The sequence below is a fragment of the Sphaeroforma arctica genome, assembly GCF_001186125.1.
Source record: "Sphaeroforma arctica JP610 unplaced genomic scaffold supercont1.31, whole genome shotgun sequence".
Lineage (NCBI taxonomy): Eukaryota > Ichthyosporea > Ichthyophonida > Sphaeroforma > Sphaeroforma arctica.
The window spans coordinates 161,105-179,385 of NW_014040527.1; positions in this window are offsets into that span (position 1 = coordinate 161,105).

The following is an 18,281-nucleotide window of genomic DNA, read 5'->3' on the forward strand; positions in this document are numbered from 1 at the left end:
GAAGTTTACACGGACATCAAGAGTAGTTTTTTTCTTTTTCTTTTTCTAAAGATAGGATTTTATAAGTCTCTCGGATTCGCCCCAACGAAACATACCATAGTTTTTATTAGAGCGACAACGAAACACTAAATAAATCCCTTAAGCAAAAATAGTACTGAGACGATTATATATAGGCAATGTCTCAGCCTCACAATCTCTCAGCGTATTGCTTTTTCACGAGGCATACCTAATTTTACTAAAAGACTCATTTCGTTTATTTACTTTTAATTTTTGATATACTTAGACTTAACCTAAGCGTTTATTTACTCTAAGGCGTTAATATCGCCTTAATAGACCGAAACTTACAGTTTCACATCCTGCGGGTCTTCTAGGTAACGATCGTGGTGAACAGGAAAGTGTTTACGGTATGCAAGCGTATCGATAGGTACATTTGCATTATCCTGGCAGTTCTCCTTCCTTTCTTCTGGAGATTGCGGACGACGATGCTGTTGTAATTTGCTCCTGAATAAATTCGCTGCCGTTTCTACCAGGTTATTTCACCAAAGTTGTCGATTCCTGATACCAATTCGGACCATCAGCCGGCATCTCATCAGAAGTCGGAATTGTCTGGGATCGATTTTGAGCGTTCTCCGGGAGCCGCTCTCTGTGCGTAACATGAACATTCTCGTAAGGAGCCACTTGAGGTACGGGCTTCGTGCGGCCAATCCTGCGCTTCACCAGGCTAATTTGCTTCATGTCGATAGCCCCACTGTAAGGTGGCTAGTCGGTTGGTGGCAACTCTGCCTGTGTTGGGTATTGAGGAGCCCAATGTCGTTGCACTGTTGGTTCGGCCTCAGTCTCAGAAATATCATCATCCACGTCGCCTGGGCCGTGTCCTTGGTCATATAAGTGTCAATATCTGCCAGTGACAATTGACGAAGTTGGCGGAGTTGCTTTTGTAAACTTCAATGAATATTTCTATGTTTTAAACTGTGTTATATAAACTAAGGTAAAATTTAAGTCAGTTATGATTTAGCAGTGGGAGCTTGTGTAAGAATGATCGGGACTGCCTCTTGGTAAGAGCCTTAATATCCTCGATCGCACAGGGCGTACCTCTAGCTGTTCTTTATTGAATAATTTTCACTAGAAGTACTAAGTGTTCATGACCACATGTCTAATTTGTAGATGGACATAAGAACGTAAGTCAAGTTAATACATTAGCTAATATAATTAAAGTTCCATCTGAAGAAAAGTTAAAAAAGAAAAAGACTTATTGGATTTTGGAGATTGGCGGGAAGACCAAAACCTGTAAGTAGTAGTTCAGAGATTATAAAATTTAGTTTAAAATATCCTACATCTACTATCGTCTCAAATAGGTCCAAGTAAATGAGTCATACCAAATACTCAGGCTATTAGAGCCATCAAAGTGAATTTAGAACACTTTGGAAATATTGGAAAAAGAACTTGTATTAAATTATTTTAATTACAAATGTTATCTCATTTGATCTTGATATTTTAGACTGACTGGAGGCCGTATTTCTCTTTCTTCCTTTGCCTCCTTCACATGCATCAACGTATCCAAGTGTTCTGCTTGATCCGCAATTCATGTTGGGGCTCGGCTAAGCCTGCCCAAGGTTCGGATTGAGTACTGGGCCTCCAAAAGAAAATGTGTCAATTCCAAATGAATTCCCACCTTCTCGTCGTCTTCGGGTTCAGGTTACTTGGCACGTGCGGTATCCATCTTATCGTATAGCTCGGTCAAATGGCGAATCATTCCAAGCAACCGTTTCAGCAGCTGGTCACTCCCGTCATCGTTGTAAAAAAAATATAAAAGTAAACTAATTTGCTTCTTAGTTACTTTAATCTTTAAAAAACGTAGTATAATAAAACAGTAGTTCAGTCACTTAAAAACGGTGACAAACCCAAATGACACTTAATGAAGAGTGTTAAGTCTAAAATAAGTGAACTCAGTCAGAAGTGCCGTTATGAGCGGCGCGTCTGCTATATTTATTATCACGTTCCTATATGAAACGAGATTTCATCTAACAACGGGTAATTATGAAAATACCCGTATCTGTGGGTTTCGTCTCCTGGTTACTAAATTATGATGAAACCGTTTGAGTCATCATTATTTCATATTAAATCCTCTGTCCCAATATTCAGTTCGATCTCTCAGCCTGGTCCTGGAATATTCTACTCAGGTCAGGTCCTCCAGTCCGGTCCTGAAACTCCACTTGTAGGTCGGGCCCTCTGGTCCGGTCCTAAATGTCCGTCCTAAGTACTTTGTCCACAGGTCGACAGTTTGGCGCGGTTGACTGATTTCTTTGAACCAGAAGTGAATCCTGCCTATTCCTGTTGCGGTACTAGCTATCCAATATAGCAAATTTATCGCATTGATTCCGGTAATTTTTGGTATGAATATTACGACCAGTCCCTCTACAGAGGCTTGTTTTGAATGTCGTGGTCGGTATGACCTCTACGATTGATGTGTGTGTATTTCGAGTACTTGTGAGAAGGTGGTGTAGGGTTTTGAGATCGGGGAGAAAGTTTGCCCGTGTGGGTACGTTTGTGTAGAAATAGAGCGGGTGTAAGATAGTGTCGGTTGCGTTTTGGGGTCACAATGTGTCCTTCCATTACAACTCGTCGACGCTGTATTGTTTGGAGAGCCTTTTTCGTGAGGTGCATTTGGTCGGGCATTCATTGGTTGATTTTGGGGTGCATGACCTGGCAGTGGCTAAGGTATATTCAAATGCTGTTCACTGAACAGATCTCACGTTTATCCAGTCATGCCTTGAATAATATTCAGTAGTATACGTGTATTGGTAGGTATCCTGTACTTTTTCGCACAAAGTAAAGAATACCCTCATGTGCAGTTTAGTATTGGGTAGGAGTGATGAGCTTCCAAAACAACGGCCACTTCTCCCGGAATAAAGTGGGCCGCAATATGAATTCCATATAGCTAGTCTTTGTAATGTTTGCCAAGAGACGAAGGAGATCGAGAATCTCCAGAATATTGAATCGGCGCATACATATGTTATCCACCGCGCCCGTATTATCGCTACGTGCGTATTCCGATGGTGTGGTCATGTCAACTACATTTTCTTGGTTGTAGGCCTGCGATGTATACGATAATGAGTAGTTCTAAGCACGTTATGCTGTATGCTTGTTGGGCATTCTGTTGTGTAGACTGTGCCCATTTACTGTGAGCTGGCCCCCACGGGAGGGAAACCATTCCCCGGTTGTAATAAATACACCGCCACCTATCTTCTTGGAGAATGCGATCACGTAGAAATTTGTGTGTCCGAGTGTGGGTAGCAGGGGGAGTGCTTGTATGTTATCCACCGCGCCCGTATTATCGCTATGTATTCGGGTGGTATGATGACTACATTTTCTTGGCTGTTGGCCTACGATGTATACAATAGTGAGTAGCTCTAGGCACGTTATGTTGTATGTTTGTTGGGCATTATGTTGTGTAAACTGTGCCCATTTATTGTGGGCTGGCCCCCACGGGAGGGAAACCCTTCCCGGTTGTAGTAGATCAACTCCCACCAATCTTGGAGGATGCGATCACGTAAAAATTTGCGTGTCCGAGGGTAGACAGACAAGCTTAAATGCCCTGACGGATGCCCACTGGGGTACGTCGGTGTTGGTGTCCTTATCATGTTTTACCCCTCGGTATGAGTCAGAAGAGTCTCTGAACAAGGAGACGACCAACTCGGTAGATTAGAGTTAGCCATATAGGTTTCCCGGGCGTTTTAGGTGGCTGTAGGTTGCGACCGTTGTGGTGCACCACTCGCGAAGTATAAGTAGAAATTCATGTAAAGCGTTTACGAGTGGGCAGTTTCGCATATAATATACCCACCCATTCAACTTCGGGGAGGTGGCTGACTAGTTTAGATTCAATAGGCTTGATATCGTACTCCTTGAATGTATTGCAAATCTTGATGACGCCACCACGGCCGGCTTTTGGAAAGTGGAGCATGAGGTAGTTATCTACTCATCCCCAGAATGCGAGTGCGTCGATCATGGATAGGACCCAGTCGAGTGCTTCAGCTACTTTTTGAACGTTCGTGGCGAGTTCCCATTACCGAAATTGAGTACTATAGGTTACACCATACACTGCCGTCGTGGTGACGGAAGCCCAGGAGATGAACGTCTTCGGGGTGGATTGAAACAATGAGCTGGAAGGCGTTTTCAATTTCAACGACACTAAGTATGCTACCTAGAGGGGCGCTACCAAGGGCTTCTTTTATTGCTTGGATCTTCACATATGTGAATGTTACGCGTTCGAGGTTTGCGCTTATACTCGAGTTGCTGTCTTTTGGATACACGAGTGGTCGGTAATCTGCGAAAATTCTTATTCACGTCAGGCTTCGGCTTTGTGATAGCCGAAAGTGGGGTGATGTGTGAAAATAGGAGTTGTTATACCTGGGTTTCAGTGTATGGTCCTAGTACCGTTATATTTTCAATTTTCTTGTTGATGGCAGTAGTCGCAAGCTGTGGCTCAGATGTGTACTCTTTATGATTCTTGTGTGATATGTGGGTATCGCATTTGCCCGTATATAGTAGAGTAGCCCCATTTACAATTAGGAGTACCTCCTTCAGACCACCATAACATTCAAATGTTTTATTAAGTTTCTGGTATAGTGTTGGGTCTAGGGATAAAATTATTTATTTCAACAAAAAAAGGTTACAATGTATGTATGTTACATTGTATGAACATATGGTATGGCTCTCATAGCCGTTGTAGTGGTTCGGGAAAGATCGATGGGAAGAAGTGGTCAGTAAATTTCCGTTTCACCTCTGTGGTACGGATCGGGTCTGTGCCGTGTAGTGCCGTGGAATGGATTAGTGCAGAGTACGAAATACCGAGTAGGACCAGGTTATCCGTCATAATTCAGTCGAGGAGCGAGAATGGGGGTGAGCCAATGCCGCACCAGACCACGGATGCATTCAGTATGTGCTGGCTGGCCTGGATCGGAAGTATCATAGGCGGGACCAACAAGCGTGATGATTTGGTTTGAACCAAAATTTGGATGTAGTACTTCAACAGCGGGATTAGCCGGGGTATGGGGAACATCTGTTGATGTGTCAGAGACGGGTGAGGGTACGATGGTTCTTCTACATGCTGGAGAAACGATACAAGGTGTTCGTGGAGGGTCCAGATACCGTGGAAGTCTGGCACTCCTGTAATTGCTGGAGGAGGTCAGAGCCAATTGGCGGCAGTTTCGGGCCTACCAGAATGCGTCGAATCGGTTGTTGGATGCAGGTAAAGTGGCTGGTGGTGAACTTGTGGCTACCGGGGCAGACAGAGCAGAGACAGCCGTTGGTGCGGTAGTCGAGCAATGTGAACATGTACGTATTCGCTACAATCATAGCACAGAGCCGGATTGGTGTAGGCTCGAGGCAGCGGTTGAAGCTGTCGTGTCTAGCTTTGTCTCGGTTTGAGGTTGGCGGTATACCTATAACCAGTTGGTAGTAGTATTGGCGCCGGGCCATTGCCGCGATCTCTTTGTTGGACCTGCGTTTTGTTGAGTTCTCCCTGGTGTCGTCATAGCGTTGGCGAAGGGCTACATGGTCGGGTTTACGCCCGCCCGTGGTTTTGTGTACAGTTTTCAGGTGAGCATAAACAATGTACGGGAAGCGCAGTGATGGTTTGTCGTGGGCCCAGGCGGGTTGCGTCAGAGGGGTGAGTGGATTTGTGCTGGCCATTGAATCGAATTGTATTCCCAGGTTACCTCCGAGGTAGTCCGCGAAGGGTCGCGCGGGGAGCAGGCCACAAAAGTGGAGTAAGTTTGTTTGATGTTTGGGAAACCGAGGGTATTTAGTGCCCGTGATGATGGCTGCTGCTTGGATGAGTGCTGAGTTATAGCGCTCGAACAGGGGGTCCAACGAATCCATCCATATGGGCGGAGCCCAGGTGCGTGGCGAATTGCTTCCCATGGTCGACTTGTACTCTTTATGAGGCATATGGAGGGTATTCTCCACTGTTTTTGAGTTGGGGGCTGCTGTCTGTCAGTTCTTTTACAGGGGCGACATGTTTGCGTGGTGATGCACAGCTATCGACATTACACTCGTGTCGATATCTAAATTCTCCGAATTTTCTTTTGTATCCGTCCGCCGAGTTGTGAAGTCGGCATTCTTCTCGCTTTTGATGGCTGGGGTTAGTTGGTGAGGACCAGCCTGCTTGTGCTGTGGCACAGATACAGTAGTCGGTGTGACAGCCGCATGTTTTGCAGTATGCTAGTGCTCGATTGTAGCTGTTGCTACCAGTTGCGAGAACTAGTTTTGCTGCGTCAATATTGCCGAGTCTAATGTACAGTGGTCTGAGTCGACTGTGGCCATTTCGCCATGTGTAATGCGTGATAATAGATCATACATTTGGAGCTAATAGTGGATAATGTCTGCAAATCGTTTGAGGTTGGCGGTATACCTATAACCAGTTGGTAGTAGTATTGGCGCCGGGCCATTGCCGCGATCTCTTTGTTGGACCTGCGTTTTGTTGAGTTCTCCCTGGTGTCGTCATAGCGTTGGCGAAGGGCTACATGGTCGGGTTTACGCCCGCCCGTGGTTTTGTGTACAGTTTTCAGGTGAGCATAAACAATGTACGGGAAGCGCAGTGATGGTTCATTTTGGCTCTTCTCTCGGGCAGCGTGTCTTTTGCCGCGTTGTTAGTGTATTCGGCAATAGTTCCGTTGATCATCGCCAGGTCTGCATTTTCCTAGTCTAAGGGTTTGATCAGTAGAGCAAATTGATACTGTGACATGACAATGGTCTTGTCGTTGTTTTCATATTTCTTTTCTGAAGGTTTGTCAGTATTAGTGTTCGTATTACCTAGCTCTGTTTCGACTTCCTCACGATCGCCGAACCCAGCTTGGTCGGCTGATCGAGTTGCTACAGTGACCATTTCAAAATTCATATGTGAACTAGTCTAACAGTTTGTGTCTAATTTTGGTGTTGTTGAAGTGATATGGGACTGGTGTGGAGTGTGTATGGAGGGAGAGGAGGGGGGGGGGGAGGAGGAAATAAAAGGGAAAACAATGGAAGGGGGAGAAGGGGGGAAGAAAGGGAAGTGCGCATAAAAATGAAAGCATATTTGAACCTCAGCTGCGACACGAAGATTCTAAAATAGACTACGAGATTGTCAAACTGGTTTGAAGTGTAATTGGTTCTAGGATTTCCGGAGATAAGTTTTTACTTTCAGCCACTTTGCTTGTAACAGTAGCTTAATAAGGCGTATTCTGGTGGACCCTAATCTACCGCCAATTGCACCGGACAAATTGCAACAGCTACAGAATCGACATGACTACCACGGCATGTGGACTCTCCGTGAACATCTCGGGAGCTTCCTTCCACATGAACAGCGGACACCAATTTCCCCCCACCCAGTACTGGTCAATAGACCGATGTTTCCTTTACCCCGTCTCGTCACACTGCTGAAGACATAGAACCAGATTTCACACCCCTTAAACCAAACCCACGTGCCTTATAGTATCCACACCTAAGATAATATTCACATTTTCAGGCCATTTCGTAAGTTTAAATCCTTCGTTACCCAGATCCATGTTGTATTGCAGGAAGTTCAATCGATTCTAATGGTGATGTTCGAAGCAATATATCCGCCAGATAGATTTACTTGTTCTGTTTGTTTCGAGTGGACAAATAAGCAGTTGCTGGCCTGATTTCAGATGTCTGAGTGATCAATTGTTTGGCACCCGTATCGATAAGTTTTTATTTTCTCGCATAAGCGTCACACACACGGTTATCCGACGTAAGTAGCCTATTTTTTACAGCCAGGATATGCGGTACTGTAATATCAGACTAACTAAGTTGGCTAACTACCTTGTACTATGAAGGGAGTATTGTAAAAATGAATAATACTACTAATAATAAAATAGCTTTATCCCTCGGCAGTGAGCTAAAAGATCAGACGGTATAGTTCCGCTCCTACATAATTTCAGATTTCAACAACTCAGATTGAAGCGATATAGATTGAGGCAGTCTTCGGCAGCATAATAAATTATATATACATCCAACTTAAAAGAAAACATAAGTTCAAAGTTCAAAACGCCAAGCTGGTGCATTGATTTTATAGCACTTACTAGCACTTGATATCATGGCTCTCCACCTTGGTTAAGGAATAAACAAGTCAGTACATTGAGTTGGTTGTCCGGCATGAAGCAGTCCTCTCGTTTTGCCTGAGATCATGCCTTGTATATATCATGTGTAGGTTACTACTATGCCAAGAATTCGCTATTCAACAGTACCAAGTTGCCAAACCTCATACAAATATTCGCATCAAACACCCTCTCATCTCACTTCAAGTCTGTAAATGCTTCCCGATGATCACTTGGTCCAGAATCTGATGAAGTTTATTTGTCATCCTAAAATATACAAGGATTTCATCTAGAAATAGGATAGGGTTTTAGCCAAGCCTTGGGTTCACATTGGTCCACAATTTTGCCGCAGTGCCTAATTCACCTCATCTGTTTGCAGTTCAGATAATTTCGTGTACACCATTTGTTTCTTTATATGTACCAATTCTGCGGCGTTTGCTCGCAGATGCCTCGTTTGTATACCACTTTCGCGAGTGGGTCACAAACGGTAGTGGCGATAGGCCAGAGAATCGAAGAAAGTGTTAGTTGCTCGTAAATCTTCATGCGTCTGTTGTAGTATCTTAGGAGTGCGGTGTTCTGTAGTCGCCAACTTTGGAATGACAGTGCCATACTTTGGTAGATGACTGGCAAAGTTCTACGGACCAGTTCCAAGTTTCGCATGCTGTGTGGAAGTGATTGAGAGAAGGCGTGTAGAGGTCGACTATTGAGAGCTCTTCGTGCGAACAACTCGTTTCGTCCTAAATATCAGACCAAATTTCGTCCAGATTGGGCACTTTTGTTGCTTTCTGCATTGTAGCATGTATTTGTCGCTGTACCTAGGACCCAATTACTTGGCACCTGGCCAGGTAGACCCAACATGACCTATTTCACACTAGATTGTCTTGCTCTGTAAGTGTCTGATTATACACCAGTTCTCGCTTTTATGATACCCTGTCTTGTATATCTTCATTGTTTGGTGGAAAACTATTGTTTGAGAAAAACCACCTAGTGTCTACGATAGAGTTTTCCTACTCTAACTAGAGCGCCTTCCGATCTTTAAATATGTAATGTTTGGATCTGCACTATATTCCCTCTACATTTTAAACATACCCCGGATTTTAAGATTTACGTAAACATGTGCTTCTACTAAGTCATAAGCCCGTTGGGTTTTATCGTTAGAATTATTCGTTTTGGACCCCAAATTCTTGTCATTGGTAGTCAAGCGAAATGTCTGTTGTTTTGATTTCAAGGTGGCTGATTGAGTGTCCAAATGCTTGACCGGTCATCGACTGATCCCACTTCGACCATAATTCGACAGTATCCAGCATCGGTTGCCTATTAACGTACATTCTTAATAAACTCATCTCAGACTTTTGCAATGTAAACTCAGCTTCAAATGGTAGAAAAGTAAAATCAATGCGAGTTGTGGCTACAGACTCAGTGGTCGAACTCGGATTCGCTCCAAAGAGTCAAAAGACCCGTTGTGTACGGGAAGTCTGATATATTTACTAGTCACGTCGCTAAGAGGGACAAGATTTTCACTCTTTCATGGACTTTCATCCCTTCCGAATTTAGGGGTTCTTCTAGACTTATAATCCCACCGTTCAGACTACTCCTCAAACTAGGGTTTAGGGTTTAGGGTTTTTCAGTATGTAAACGAAGCTATGTTAAGGTAAAAGGATAAGTATCGAACAACTGTTGCTGTGTCAAAGTGTATCCTTCGAAAGTATATGTTTACTTAAACAGTTTATCTCTTCAAAAGTAAATTGTTGTCATTCATTCAATCGTTAGCTGCTTCCAAATGCATCAAATGCCTGATACTTGAGTCATTAAAGACAGCTCATAACTGGAAATAATTTACACTTAGTATGTTGTCCAATTCGAAAAAACCACCATCTCGTATTCAATAAATTGTCTAATTCATATATAGAATCCTGTTCCCAATTTTAGTTACTTTCCATTTTGTAGGGATAATATCATTTATTTCAAGTTGGGTAAATTTTTGTCTACAAGCATATCTCCCGTATTTTCCGAAGTTTCTATTATTTTTCTCACAGTATGTTTACCGCTTATTTTGCGCCTCTCATTCTGCTGTCAAATTGCTGGCAATCAATTGTTCCCATTAAAATATTAGTTGTACCCTTTCAGTTTTAAATATGCTTCGAAATATAATACATGATCCTTTTTTGTCGAGTTTGATAATAACATATAAGCCGATAGACTGAGTTTATAGGAGTAGCGTCGTTGTCAATTTCGACAAGCCCTTGCCTAGTCCTTGTGTCTAAGCTGAAGGACGCGTCCTCTTGGAAAAGACAGCGATAGTGAAGTCAAGCTCTATCTATTTATATACCCGTTAAAAACTTAAACATACACTATTCGTGGTGAACTAATTTTTATTTATTAGCTTCAACTTCGAGAGGTATAGGTACGCTCAGTATGTCTGGTTTTAGTTGTGTTTGATAGAGAAATCACTGTATCACTAAAACTTACGAGGTCTGCTATCTCTATGATATTGTCATAATTCTGTAACATATCATAAACTGATATATGGCTTTGAAATACAAGATATATGTTTATCGTCATGCTAGTTCATGTAGTCCGGTTCGTGCCATCGGATAGTGCCCTTGCAGATACCACTTTGTCATGTAGTGGCCATTGATGGCTTAGTGGTGTTTACAGTTTCATTTACTCTCTCGCTCATTCAGATTGTAGCCGCACTTCTTGCAGCAATGGCACTTTTTTCAATCAAAATTGAGGCTTATGTCAGATTTTATGATTGGCTTTTTTAATAGAGCTCACGTCTCTCTGCGCTTTGTTTTGTCTATTTAAAAGATAATGTTGTGTTGATTTAATACATCACACCTTTTTGGGTACTTCCATGTGTAGGTGCGACTGTTCATAGTAGTGAAAATGAGTTTCATGTAGACCAGTATGCCGCGAACAGTAGTGTGCTTTGCGAAAGACTTCTTGAAGCTGGATGATCTCAATCGCGATCATCTTCAAAGAAGCAATCTAGAATCATTTCCTTCAAGTTGCTTCAATTTAGAGCTACTCATTAGCTTTCATTGGCTTCCAATCGTTGTTTACATTCCTCATTGTTGCAGATATGAGCAACTGCATCGAAAATATGCTCCTTGATTCGAGAAGCAATCGATTTTATACAATCTTGCGATTTTAGGGTCTTACAGTACATTCATTGGTAGAGAACTCATCTGCTATACGAACCGGGATCAAAGTTCTAGATTCGTAACCAATACGGGATACCCGTGCTTTATACACGTTTTTTACTAGTGCAATAGTTACTGTGTACAAATACAAACTTGACTATTATTATCTTCACGCTCAGTTGCATCTATTGACAATATAATGTCAGTCCTATCCATTCCGATTTGCGGTTTATAAATTTGTGCGTTCGCATGTGAACCATATTTTTTAATAAACTTGTTTGCGGTGTTCCTTCGAATTGGTTTGGTTACCAAAATGGTCATTTGCATCCGGCTGGGTCAAAGGTTATTGATAAGTATTTCGAATAGTTGGAGGTGCAAGAAGCCTCGAAATTTTTCATTGAAGCCAGTGTGGTCGAAATTAAAATGGAATTTGACTGAACTAGGTCCGCAGCATCGCTTTTATATAAGTATTCTTAAGCAACTCGGACATCTGTGTTGGATATAGGCATCCATGCACCTTTAGAGTTCATGGCTGCTGCTTTTTGTTTATCTTGCTCTTGTTTCACATGGTGAGCCAAACCATCAAGTGTTGGATTAATGTAGTAGATGTAGCTGACGAATATGTCATATAGATTGTATATCAAATACATAGTTTACTATTTAAGTATGGTGAGCCAAAAAAAAAAGTGTAGACTTAGTTCAATAGCATGAAGCAGGAGAAATGGTGTCTCCGGATACGAGCCACTATACGTTTACATTTGAATAATGCATTTACCTTTTACATTAATAAATAGCTAAGGTCGCTACAGTAACATGAGTGCAGCAGTTTTGTCTATATATATATACATAAATATATATATATATATACATATATATATATATATATATATATATATATATATATATATATACATACATATATATATATATATATATATATATATATATATATATATATATATATATATATACGGGGCTTGACGGGAGCCTCATCTATATCCAGAAATAGTTCCGTCCGTTGTATATACACAATGTTAAATACATATGGGCTCTAAGTCATACTGTTGACTATAGTATTCTGTGCCACAAGAGTGAATATATAGCACTTTTTAGCACACTTTGGATATCCTGATATCCAAGGATACGATTGAAAATTAAAATAAAGTTTTTGAATCGTGCTATTTTAGTCGACCTAAAGTCGTATTTTTCATAAGTTTGAATAAACATACGACTTTCTCAACTGGTCATTTTTAGCCACGCTCTGAAAGTTTGATACAGCCCTTTAATATTAAAGTGAGCTACACTGTATACATAAAATCAGTCGAAATTGTAAGTTGGTGATGAGGAATTGATGTGAATCTGCAAGTATTGCTGTTGCGAGCTCGCCTGTTTTAACTCGCGCATAGCTGCCGTTTGTGGGCATATAAATGCAAATGCCTCTATTGTAGTGTTGGCCTCCCTAGTTGTGGACGTACAAATGCAAATTCCTCGCAAATGCCTCTGTGGTAGTCTTTGAATCTGTTTAGTATCATCACATTCATCAAGTGTGTCTACAGCTACGTTTTGACTTTGCGCATCATCACAACTATGGTCACTTTGCAAGTAAAGCTAAAGCAAATTGGCAATCGGTTTCCCGGCATACAGTAGTACTTATGAATGTCAACTAAATCGGTGCTTTATAAACATATACATTTAGAGTACCGTTCTATATTGACTTGATGTTTAATTTAATAAGGGCGAACGCAGCAGAAGTAAGTCTAATTCGCCATTGACATAGCAAGGCTTAATTTGCCAGTAATCAACTAAATACGTTCCACAATACCAAGCAGTGTCGGCATTTAATCTTTGGTTTACCTTCAGTTGTGTTTTGCGAAGTATATAGTGTTAGTATGACGACCATAATGACTGGCGGTATAGTGTCTTTTGTGGGGACCATTACAGGATTCTTTTGTATCTGTTTCCAAGTCTATAAATATACATTTGTATTTTATGCTTCACCAAGCGGAGAGCTGCGTGTCTCGAAGTCTGCGGCCTAGATATGACGCCAGGATGAAGTCTGCATGTCTTTGCCCTATGGGAACCCGAAATCGATGATAATGGTTTTATCTATTATTGTCTCCAAATGCTGATATAAACAAAACAACATAGCTATGTCTTGTATGCAAGTATCATCAGCCATGTACAACACGGTGTGCCAGGTATAATGATTGATGTAACGTATTGAACATCTAAGTTGAGTTGCACACCCTTTAAACTTCACGTTTTCCTCTCCCAGCGGAGTATTATATATATCCCATGTTTCTACTCCACTACATATCACTGAGTGATATCCAATATCACCAACCAATAGCGTACGTGACGCACTAGCATCGCATATAGGATAGCTACATGCGCCCTACACAAGACAGAGCTGCCGAAAAGTGAAAACATGGCATGTTATTCGCCAAGTAATGAATTTGTTTTTTTCCAGTCATAGGGCGATATTGTACGAGCGCGTAGAAGACTAAATTGAAAGTAGGTTAAACAAATTGAAGCGCCAGATGAGTGCAAATATCATTGTTGTAGACTAGGTAATGGCCAAGTGATAGGTATATATTTACGCAATTTGATGTGTATTGATGATTGTTTGTCTCAATCGTATCGAATATGTACTGGTAGTCATGTTTGAACAAAGAGTTTTACTTCATCGTCTGCATCGTGTAGCTTATTTTAGCGTACATGCGACTATTCCTGACACATTGCGTTCACCGAGCACCCTCGGCCTAGCGCAAGGTATAAGCTTTTCCCACCCAAAATGGATTACTGCTGCCACACAGACGATACACTACACACAAGGGCCAAAGTGTATGCCACAAAAAGAAAAACTAAATATTTCGTCTGGCAAATGATGATCTGGTGGGAGCTGAGTGACTGTTTGTCCTTTTTACCAAGTGAGGCTCTCCGGTAATATTTTGCCTAGTCGTCTTTGTACTGAAGTTGACTCAGTTATTGACCACTCTAGGTCTGAATTGAACCAAAATATATAAAAGAATAAGCCTTTCTGTATATGAACGGCTTTTTCTCATGTTCCGCATGTTCGTCTGCCACTTCTTTAACATTCTAAGGGTAGTACCATTTTGCGAATATTTGAAGACCACGTTTTGCCACATGGTGTAATTCTGGATAAAATCGCATTACGCATCATACGAAGTGAAATGTGTTCAATTAGAAGAAATTTATATATACTTAACCTTTTTTTTTAGAATGTCGTGAAGGCCAAATTATTCACACATTTATCTATTGTACTTATAATTGGTCAAAAATATTCTTTAGTCTTTGTTTGTATTGTTGACCGACCTAAAACCACGAAGATTTTACTCACAATGGTAATACGTATTCGTCAATATGCAATATGTTGTGCAGATAGCACAGACGCGATACAAAAGCTGCGTAGCAAACCGACCTCATTAGGTTTTGTGTAATTCATTTATGCATTTTTATGGTACTATCACCGACCTGTATTGACTACTTACAAACACCGGCGGGCGAGCATATTGCTTCCTTGTACATGTGCTTACGTTTTTACGGTACCAGTACATCAGGACGAGGTTTGTCTTCAGCCAGCCCCTTCCAAGTGACAGCTAAATAGAAGAAATGTCAGCTTAGAACTTTTTACAAGCTTCAGTATAATACACGTTACTACAGGCACGAAGATATAGCGACAGAGCGGCAGAGCGGCAGAGCGACATATAATGCCGCGTAGGAGTTGTGCAATCAGCCATACATCACTGCTGAGTTGTATACGACAGAATCAGTAGTATATTACATGGACATTATGCAAGCATTAATAATTTACATAGTATGTTTCGAAATGAGATGTTTCACTGGCTGTTGGACTATCTTGCATCCTTCAACATTGGAGAGGCCGCCCAAATTTACTAGACGTCTTCATTGAAAATAATTTCTATATTTAGCTTGCAGCTAAGTACGTGCTGGCGGCAATACCATGTATCGGACTGCTAGAGTCATGAATGCTAGTATTGCCCACCAATTTCGAAGACATAAGGAAAGTCACCGCCGAGATAGAGAATACGATTTTTCCTAGTAATGCTCCACCGGAGAACTCTAGCTAGCTTTGACAAGTGTAAGTATATATATTTGGAGGTAGGCTTCAACTGAATACCAAGTCCTGAGAAACAATTCCAGGTGCAAACTCTGTGATAAAAGCTAGGATACGATATGTATCCTAGGATACGTTGTGCTACCGAAACACAATATGTAGGGGTTGTTCGACCAGGAAAGGAATGCAGGTTTGAATATTAACAAATTTGTGCGTTCATTGTCATGCTAGATTTGGAGGTTCTATACCATAATTCGGGAACATTTTAGAAAATAGATTCAGTTTCTTGCGAACCTACGACAAACCAAAGGGTAAATGTCGTGAATTGTTGGTAATGGTAGTGTTGAGTGTGGGACGACCGAGCTGATTTGTGCTTAAATGCACGTTCTGCTGGGTGATAATTGATATATAGGTTTCATGTCTGAATCTGGTATGCCTGTTTAGCGATGATAAAACGGTCGAGCGGTGGTCTCTGTGAACAAATAGTATTTTAAAACGATCGTGTTTCGGATTAAATTCGATTGCAAAGTTTTCATTGACATTTAAGATTTCCCTTTACAGTTGCCTCAGCTCGCTGGAACAGGTATTAATCACATTGAGTCCCTAATTACACTCTTTCGCGTAATCTACGAGTGTTTGAGATCCTCTCATAATGCAACTGGACAATGGATTCTGTTCTTCGCTACTTTCGAACTCAGCTTTATTGATTCATTTTATAAAAGTTTGAAATAAAAAGTGACGCATGTGTCAGCGTGGCTCACATATACGAGAAAATTTGTTTGCGTTACAGGCTGAAATATTCCAAAACCTGACAAATGGAGAGCGACAATAAAGTGCACACCAACCTCATTACTATTCTCAGCGGCATTGTTACGATCTGTTGGAATAATATTCCAGGGTCCGCAATATTTCAATTTCATATAATCTATACGGTCGTGAACGGGTATTGTACTGGGACCAAGTTTTCATGCAAAGCGCATCTGTTGTTAGAAAGGTAGCGGAGAATAATACACGTATGTATCCAAAAGCTCACATATCAGTAATATAAAATCTTTTTGCTGAATTTAGCAGTATCTGAAAATCGAGCCTTGCAATCGAAGTGGTCCCACCATACTTATGTTTTTTTTATAGATGTAATGTGATGAGAACGGAAAAGGCACATTCGGATTAAAATACATAGCTCTGAATTTGGCCTCTTGTACTAGTTAAAAGTATTATTTAAGCTGCTAGGCGCTCCATGGTGTATATAAAGCAAACACCAGCAAGTAGTCGTTCTGAGGCAGCTTCCTAACAAAATGTGAAACGCATTTATCGTTAGGCTGCAGTTGACACGGGTCAAGTTTTGGTAGCCACATATGCAGGCCAATCGCGCCTTCGAGGGCCAATACTAAACCGAACTACATTAATTGTCATAAAAGTAGAGTGCCATTATCGAAACAAAAAATCAAACCAAAGTGGCTGCCGGACATATCCAGACCAGCAGAGAGATTGATGACATCACTACAGGTTTGTTGCGCCGAACAAAAGGGATCACACATACTATACACACTGGTAAATAAATCGATTTTCGAATTTCCATGAAGTAATGTTAGCCACACATTTACCATGTTAGAAAATCTAAATTAAGTCAAGAAGCATCTAAACGAGCAACGGGCCATAACAACAATTCAATTCCACGAAATAGTTATAGTGTGGTGGGTCATCCGGATACAAGTTCCGAATATCAACTGTTTATTTGCTCTCGTATATATGCTGACGGTTATTATACAGCGCCTGTCTCTCAATTCTTACAGTCTCTTAAGCTTCCTCGCCTATCTCTCAATTATTACATAGTTATATCCTAGTCTCTCGGCTTCCTCCAGGGGCATCTCTACCGTTTGCGTAATTCGAGATTCCAGTATACAAAATAACATCCAAATAAACAGCCATGGCCAGAAGAATATGGAGATTACACAGTGACAGCAATGATTGATGGGTGACCCCACCCGTCTTTGCACTCTCACCACAACCTGCCCTTGTGCTCCACCCGGATACGCGCCAGCCTGTGGATAACCCGCCGGAATTGGTTGACTGGTTCCCGTCCCGTGTTCGTATTGATACATCGGCGGGGGTTCCGCATATTCTAAATAACAATCCAGCAACCGAAAGGGCGACAGTTGAGAAGCGGTGAAAACCAGCCGGGATGAAAGCTTTGTTTCAGCAATATATCATTGTCGGTTTGTCTAAGAAACAGAGCCCGTACAGAAGATACATACATGTACATTCATCTCAAGCGGGTGAACAAGAGAACTTGAGAACGGCACACTGATATCATAAGTGTCCGTGTTCTGTTATTTTCGGAACCTTTTGTTATTGCGGAGTATACAAGACACGCAGGTGTAGAACAAGTAGAAGAAAAAAAAAGGCCAACACTATTTTGCACCAGGCAGAGACGGGTAGGGCAGCTTGAACCTGGCTACTTTCATATACGTTTACAAATTCACATTAATACTTGAGAAGCCTTACTCGCCTGTTCGAATTAGAATGCTTGTGCTTTGCACTAGTAGGACAAATATCTGGAAACCACCGTAACACCTTTTAAGTAGTAGAAGAACTTACCCCTCTGATTTTTATTCAACAAGTATGTCAGAGACATCTTTGTTTAAAAAAAAAGGGCGATTCTAGTTGCGTTTATAATAACTAAAAATTGAAGATAACACACTGATATTAAGAGGACTTTGTAGAATCGCGATGCACACATACACATCTAAACCCATGCATATACACAATGTGTGGACTACTACTAGCATTCGAGCTATGTCGGATGTAATATACTGAGCGCGAGAACTCCGTGCGCTCACATACTCAATTTCGCTCGCGGGTAAGTATACTGTATACAGAATTCTGTACACAAATTTCTATATAAACACACACATACACACACAAACACACACGTATATA